The following is an 8,707-nucleotide window of genomic DNA, read 5'->3' as shown; positions in this document are numbered from 1 at the left end:
GGAAATTACGGGCCAGTAAGCCTGACTCTATTGGTTGGGAAGATAATGGCTTCTAGTATGAAGGATGAGGTTTTAGGGTACTTGGAGGCACATGATAAAGCAGGCCAAGTTCAGCATAGTATCCTTAAGGGCAAATCTTGTCTGACAAACCTGTGGAAATTCTTTGAGGAAATAATTGGCAGGATAGACAAAGGAGAGTCCATGGATATTGTGTACTTGGATTTACAGAAGGCCTTTGACAAGGTGCCAAACATGAAGCTGTTTAGTAAGATAAGTGTCCATGGTAATACAGGAAAGATTCTAGCACGGATAGGAGGTTGCCTGACTTTCAGGGGGCAAATGATTGGAATAAAGGAGGCCTATACTGCTTGGCCACTGGAGACTAGTGGCATTCTGCAGAGGTCGGTATTGGTACTGCTTCTTACCTGCATCAGTAATTTGGATGATGGAATTGTTGGCTTTGTGGCCAAGTTTGTGAACAATATAAAGGTAGGTGGAGCGGCAGGTTGTGTTGAGGAAGAAGGATGTCTGCAGAAGGACTTGGATGGATTGGGACAAATGGGTTAAGAAGTGGCTATTGGAATGTAGTGTAAGGAAGTGTATGGTCATGTACTTTGGTAGAAGGAATAAAGGCATGGATGATTTTCTAAATGGGGAGAAAATTCAAAAAATTTGAGGTGCAAAGGGACTTGGGAGTCCTTGTGCAGGATTCTCTAAAGGTTAACTTGTAAGTTGAGTCAGTGGTGAGGAAGGCAAATGCAATGTTAGCGTTCATTTCAAGAGGAGTAGAATATGAATCAAAGATGTGATGCTGAGGCTTTATAAGGTATTGGTCAAACCACATTTGGAGTATTATGAGCCCCTTATCGAGGAAAAAGATGTGCTGGCATTGGAGGAGGTTCACAGGAATGAAAAGGTTAATGTATGAGAAGCGCTTAAAGGCTTTGGGCCCATACTCAATGGACTTTAGAAGACTGGGGGTGTAGGGGACCTCACTGAAACCTATTGATCATTGAATATTGAAAAGCATAAACAGAGTGGATGTGGAGATGATGTTTCCTGTGGTAGAGACGTCTACCACCAGAGGGCAGAGACTCAGAAAGAGGGACATACATCTGGGAAAGAGATGGTGAGGGATATGTTTAGCCAGAGGGTGTGAATCTGTGGAATTCATTGCCATGGATGGCTGGGGAGGCTATGTTATTGAGTATATTTAATAAGGTTAGTAGGTTCTTGGTTAGTCAGCATGTCAAAGGACATGGGAAAAAGGCAGGAGAATTGGGCTTAGAGGGATAATAAATCAGCATTAATAGAATGGCAGAGCCAGACTTGATGGCTTGAATGGCCTAATTTTGTTCCTATATCTTATTTTCTTATGGTCTTATAAGCAGAGAAATTATAGTTTCATTTGTTATTGTGTTCACTGCATACATTTTGGAACTGTACTGTACTGTTCCATATTCTACCTGTAACTTAGAATTAATTACATCTGACAGATTTGTTAAAGGTAAATTTTTGAAGCATTTGATAGCAATAATTTCATTTGAAATATTTCCAAATTTTGTGTGGCAATCAAAGATTCCTCATGAAGGAGTGGTACAGGATGCAGAGTTGGGCAGAGAAGTGGCAGATGGAGTTCAATCTGGAAAGATGTGCATTAATGTACTTTGGAAGACCAAACTTGAAGGAAGGGTGCAGTGCTAACAGGAGGGTTCTTAGTAGTGTGGAGTAACAGAGGGATCTTGGACTTTTTTCTTTGAGCAAAGGAGGGTGAGAGGCAACTTGATAAAGATGAATATAAATATGAAAAGCATAGAATAGATAAAGGGGACAGCCAGCCGCTTTTTCCCAGGACACAACGCCCAACACCAGAGGACATCATTTTAAAGTGAGTTGAAGAAAGTTTAGGTGAGATATCAGAGGTAGTTTTTTTTTTAACACAGGGAGTGGCAGGTGCCTGGAATGCTCTGACGGGGGTGATGGTAGAGGCTGATACCAGTGATATTTAATTGGCTCTTCGATAGGCACGTGGATAAAAGGAAAATGGAGGATTAGGGGCTGCGTAGGAATTAAGGCTGAGATTGTTCATGAAAAACGTAAACTGTAGCAAAGATTTCATTCGAGTTTTTTCAACACTGTCTTTCTCTTTGCTACTCTTCCATAAAGATGTAACTGATGAAACACACAGGCAATAGTTGTATGTGCAGTCTATCCCACCTCAGCCACCGAAGCTTGAAACTCCTTCAGAGCTGTGATAGGTCTCTCAGTGGCCTCCTTCACCAGTCCCCTTCTTGCACGGTCACTCCGTTTTTGAGGATGGCCTGCTCTGGGCAGATTTACAGCTGTGCCATATTCTTTCCATTTCTTGATGATTGACTTAACTTTACTCCAAGGGATATTTAGTGACTTGGAAATTTTCTTGTATCCAGCTCCTGACTTGTGTTTTTCCATAACCTTTTCACAGAGTTGCTTGGAGTGTTCTTTTGTCTTCGTGTTGTAGTTTTTGCCAAGATACTGTCTCACCAGCAGTTGGACCTTCCAGATACAATCAATTGAAACACCTTGACTGCACACGGTGATCTCTATTTAACTAATTATGTGACTTCTACAACCATTGGCTGCACCAGTAATGATTTGGTGTATCATATTAAAGGGAATGAATACTTAGGCAATCAATTACTTAGTGTTTTATATTAGTAATTAATTTAGATCATTTTGTAGAGATCTGCTTTAATTTGGATACAGAAGAGTCTTTTCCTGTTGATCAGTGTCAAAAAAGCCAAATTAAACCCACAGTGATTCAACATTGCAAAACAATAAAACATGAAAATTTCCAAGGGGGTGGGCTGACTACCTTTTGTAGATACTGTATTCCAATTCTTTGTTGTCTGTGTGAAAGCCAGTTTCAATCAACGCTAACACTCTTCCTGCAATACCCTGTGCTCCTAAGTTATGCATCAACCTCTCACGTGGCAACTTGTCAAATGCCTTTTAGAAATCTAAATAATGTACATCAACAGGTTTCCCCTGTCATAGCTCCAAATAAAGAGAAAAGTGCAAACATTTCAAAAAGTCATAAGCTGGGTTGGACAGAAGCAGAAGAGAGCTTCATAAAATTGTGTGTTAAAAACTTAAGGATAGTATCTTAAATTTAATATTTTGTGTAACTAGGAGCCAGTGTCAGTCAGCACGGATAGGGTTGAAGGGTGAATGGGAAGGAATAAGTTAGGGACATTAAGTTTGAGGGATGTAACTAAATATTAAAGAAGATTAGCTTTATTTGTCACATGTACATCAAAAACATACAGTGAAATATGTCATTTGAATCAACAACTAAGATAGTTTGAGAACGTGCTGGGGGCAACCCACAAGTGTTGCCTTGCATCCAGTGCCAACATAGCATGCCCACAGCTCGCTAACCTGTATGTCTTTGAACTGTGGGAGGAAACTAAAGCACCTAGAAGAAACCCTTGCAATCAGATGGAGAACGTACAAACTCCTTACAAACCGTGGCAAAATTGAACACAGGTTGCTGGTGGTGTGAAATATTGCATTAACCATACCACCCTAAAATACAGATAACAGTTTCCGCAGTAAATGAATGCACTTTATATTGAAAACATACAGAAGGAAATCCTAAGAAATACTCATTATTGCTTCCAGACATTATATACTGGGACATGGTCAACAGCTTGCCCCAGCATTCCTAGTGGCCAGTGCTAATTATTTTGGTTGTTTTAAAATGCATTTGTGGAATTATGATGAGTTGTTCAAGGTAATTTATTATTACATTTTAACTTGGGTTATACAGTTGTTTGCTTCTGTGTTTGTGGGTCACCCTGAATATAACTGGGTTGTGTGATTCCCCCAGTTACTCCCCCATCTGTATGTGACTGGGTTGGATCTCACCGAGCAATGGCGTTCTGTCCGTTACTGTGCTTTTCGCAATAAAACTGGAAGTTGAGATAAACAAGCTCTTCTCATCTGTCATCATGGACTGAATGCTCAGCAAAATACATTAAATCAAAAAGATAAAGAAAAGCTGAAGATGCTGGAATGCTGAAATTAAAATCAAATAATACTGGAAATTCTCAGCAGGTCAGGATGAATCTATAGAGATAGCAGCAGAATTAGTGTTTCAGGCTGACAACCGTTCATCAGAAAGGTTTCTCTCTTCCAAGAATCTTCCAGCATTCTGTGTTTTTAGTTTATATTACTGTACTATATTCTGGCAGCCCATTGATGATGAATCAATTCTAGAACATGCAATGACTGTGGGATATTTCTCCAGAAAACTTAATCTCACTTTCTCTGCAAATAAAGTTAAACTTTGTTATAGGAGTACTGTTTAAATTTTAAACTAGTCCTAAGTGGAAGACATCATTATGTACTTTTTAAAGTTCTGCGTTTTCCTAATCAAGCAATACAGCTGCCTAGAGGGGGGACAAAAATCAACAGTTACCTAACTTCGCCTGTTTGTAAAAACATGTAAAAAGTTGAAAAAGGTTGTGTTGCAATACCAGTAGCCAAGCTGAAGCATTCTTTGGCCTTAATGTGTGCTTCTGGTAATCAAGTAATATGATCATAAGAAAACATGGAACAAAAAAAACCATTCAGCACAAGCCTGTTTCTTTCACAGTCCCTGTATAACGTGCCTTGGCATGGGTTGAACCCAATTTACTTAATCTCCTGAGAGATGGCTTTGCAAAGTTTCTCCTTTCCATTTAAAGGTAATCGAGTGAAACTTCAGAATATCTATCTAACTTTGCAACCTCCATTACTCAATTTTGACTACCAGTGGAGAAATGATAAATTAAATGCAGTAATATCAACACTATTCTGTCATGAATGAACATATTTCATTTTAAGTTTTGATTAATAGACACACAGGACATGCAGCATATTTCATAAGGAACTAGCAATGTGCTTACATTGCTTTGGCATTTTGTTTATTACCCCAAATGTTTGTCACTTAGAATCACAGATTCACAGACATGCAGCAGGGAAAATGACCCCTCAGCCCTTTCAGTCTGCATTTACACCAATGGTAGATTAAGCCAATTATTTTTTTATGTTTTTCTTACACTTCATTAAGCTCCCACTCACTGACACATTAAGAGAAATCTGCGGTGTCCATTTAACCTACAAAGTCACACAGCTTTGGGATATGGGAAAGAACCAGAGCAGCTGGAAGCTCATGGGGTCATGTTATGTTTGTACGTTGCAAAGACAAACATTCTGGGTAAAAATGCTGGAACTATTTTATTTACAGATTTACAGCAATGGCTTTTGCTCCAGCCTGAGCATGTGCAACGAGCCCATCCTCATCATTTCAGGTTCTGGGTGAATCACCTGCATTCTCACCAGGAACTGAAGTTCTTTATTACGTACACATATAAGAACACACCTTCCCACTTTAAAGCAAAAGCAAACACAATACTATGTCCCCATAAACCTGCAAAAAAAATTATAATCCTTTGCAACACATATATTTAAATTCTGGAACCAGTACTTTTTTCACTTATCAACTTTCAATCAGTCTCTGGGGTGTTTTCCTTATCCCTTTTGGTCTGTTATATGTCTCTACAAATATATTGCTTGTATTTGATGCATTAATAATTGTGTATTTCTAAGAATTCTGATCAACAAGTTTATTCTTTACATCCGCTAGCCCCATGTCACAGCTATGGGTTGGAGCTTGTGGTCATAGATCCACATGATTCCTTCTCAGAGATGTTCCTCACTCCATCTGGATCTGGTAGGAATGTGGAGCAACTTCCTCTTTCACATATTCTTCCATGGACCATATGCCAGAATCGTGATCCCAGATTCACATTTGATTTACAGGCTTCAGGACGGTAGGATTTCACAGTCTCATCATGACAATGTTTCAGTTTCTTTTTCCCTTTTACTTTAGTCAATTTGACTTTGTGTACTCCTTTAGCTGTCAACAGGATTTTGTGCACTGAAAGCTAGTGTGTGTGCACTGACCCATTAACATTTGGGCCGGTGAAAGGCCATTCTGCAGTGGTGCACTTCTGTAAATCAGAGTTTTGTGGAAATCCTCATGACCAGCTTGTGCTTCCTTTATGAAACCCTTCACTACCTTGACCAAACTCTGCTAGGCCATTAAAGTTTGGGTGATGTGGACTTCAAGTTATAGGTCAAAACCCCCAATCATTGGTAAAGAATTCAAGTTCACAGCTCGAAAATTGTGGACCATTATCGGACACCACCTCACATGGAACTCCATGCCTTGTAAACACAGCTTTCAGGAAGATAATGACCATCTTGCTGGATGTCTGCTACAACAATATGACTCTACCCATTACATTCAAGCAAATCAACTCCAACTTGGAAGTTTGGCCTGTCTGGTACAGGATGTGGTGTGAGCAGTTCTGCTTGCTGCTTTGGTATATAGGCAAGACATATTTCACATGAATCAGTGGTCTGGTTGTTGTCTTGGTTCATTCTTGCCCAAATGATCACTTCCCGAGCTCAATGTTTTACATTTTTTCTCACCAAGATGCCCTTCATGTATCTTCTGGAGCATTTCCTTGACTAGTGGCATTGGAATCATAAAGCTGTCACCATTGAAGACCATACCTTCCTCAACTGACAGTTCTGCTCTGTGTGCCCAATAATCCTGAATACACATTGGATGATCATCCTTAGTTGCTGGCCATCCTTTCTGTATAGAAAATTTCGGTACTTTCATTATTTCATCTGTGCCTGCTGCTGTCCTAATCTTCTCTGTTCTATCAGGAGATACTGGAATGGAGGTGACAACATATCTACTTTATTCACTTGGTCACTCTTTTCTTTTTTGTTGACTGCTCGAGTCAGCACATCAGCAGCAAACATCCATTTTCCTAGTGTGTAAATCATATTCACATCATGTTTCTGCAGCCTTATCAACAGCATTGTATCCTTGTGGCATAGTCATTCAGTGGCCTGGACACAATTGAGACCAGTGGTTTATCGTCTGTCTCCACTTGTCCATTGATGTACTGAATGAATCTTTCACATGAATATGTGCTGGGAAGATGCTCTTTCTCTACCTGTGCATAGTTGACTTCTGCACGTGTTAAAGCTCTTGATGCAAAGTTGCCATGTGTCATCAGGCTGCTGCAGTATGGCTCCAAAGGCATACTGAAACACAGCCAAGATCCTAGTACACCTTTTCGGATCATAGAACTTCAGCACAGGCTCTTCAGTTAGAGTCCTCCTCAGCCTCTGGAAACACTCTTCTTGCTCGTGAGACCAGGTCCACTAACTTCTTTGCTCAAGGAGTGACCTAAATGATGCTGACACAGTAGACAATTGACGGATGAACTTGGCCAGGTAAGTTACCATCCCTTGGAAACATCTCACCTCCTCTTTGTTTTGGGGCCTTTCCATGTTTTCTAGGGTCAGGCTTTACTCCTTCTTCCAATATGACATCTCCTATGAAAGTCAGTGTCTTAACACTAAACTCACATTTCGTAAGAACATAAGAAATAGGAGCAGGAGTAGGCCATCCAGCCCATCGAGCCTGCCCCGCCATTCAATAAGAGCATGGTTGATCTCAGCTCCATCTACCTGCCTTTTCCCCATAACCCTTAATTCCTTACTATGTAAAAACCTATCTGTTTCTTAAATATATTTAGTGAGGCAGAGAATTCCACAGATTCACCACTCTCTAGGTAAATCAGTTTCTCCTCAACTCCATCCTATATCTTCTCCCCTGAATCTTGAGACAATGCCCCTTAGTTGTAGTCTCACCTACCAATGGAAACGACTTTCCTATTTCTATCTTATCTGTCCCTTTCAAAATTGTGAATGTTTCTGTAAGATCCCCTCTCATTCTTCTGAACTCGAGAATGTATAGTCCCAGGCGACACAATCTCTCCTCATAGGTTAAACCCTTCATCCCTGGAATCAACCTGGATTACCTCTTCTGCACTGCCTCCAAATCCAGTATACCCTTCCTGAAGTACAGAGACCAGAACTGCACACAGTACTCCAGGTGCGGCCTCACCAGTACCCTGTATAGTTGCAGCATGATCTCCCTGCTCTTGAATTCAATCCCTCTAGCAATGAAGGCCAACATTCCATTTGTCTTCTTAATAACCTGTTGTACCTGCAAATCAAAATCTTGCGATTCATGTACAAGCATTCCCAAGTCCCTCTGCACAACAGCATACTGCAATCTTTCACCATTTAAATAATAATCTGCTCTTCTATTATTTCTCTTTATTTAATTTCAAATTGACATTTCATGTCATATCAAACACCTGTCTCAGTTGCGCATCATGTTCATCCTTGGTGGACCCCTAGACAATGTCATAATTCATGGTCCCAATACCAGGTATGCCCTCAAAAATCATGTGGATGGTTTTATGATAGATTTCTGGTGCAGAGAAAATACCCATATGGTAGCTGAAGAAAGTGATATCTTCCCTGTGGTATGTTAAAAGTACACAGTACGAACTTGCCTCATCCAGCTCCATCTGCCAAAATCCAGATGACGTGTCAAGTTTGCTAAGCTCCTTAGCACCTGCAAACTGGGACAGGATCTCCTCCCATGGCAGCAATTTGAAACACTCTCTTGATGGTTTTATTGAGATCTCTTGGGTCTAGACATAACTGCAATGCTCCAGTTTTCTTTTGCACAATGACCAGTCAGTTCACCCAATCTTTTGGTTCTTCAATTCTCTGTATGTCA

This window comes from Hypanus sabinus, chromosome 6, assembly GCF_030144855.1.
Source record: "Hypanus sabinus isolate sHypSab1 chromosome 6, sHypSab1.hap1, whole genome shotgun sequence".
Lineage (NCBI taxonomy): Eukaryota > Metazoa > Chordata > Chondrichthyes > Myliobatiformes > Dasyatidae > Hypanus > Hypanus sabinus.
This window is presented reverse-complemented; position numbering follows the sequence as displayed.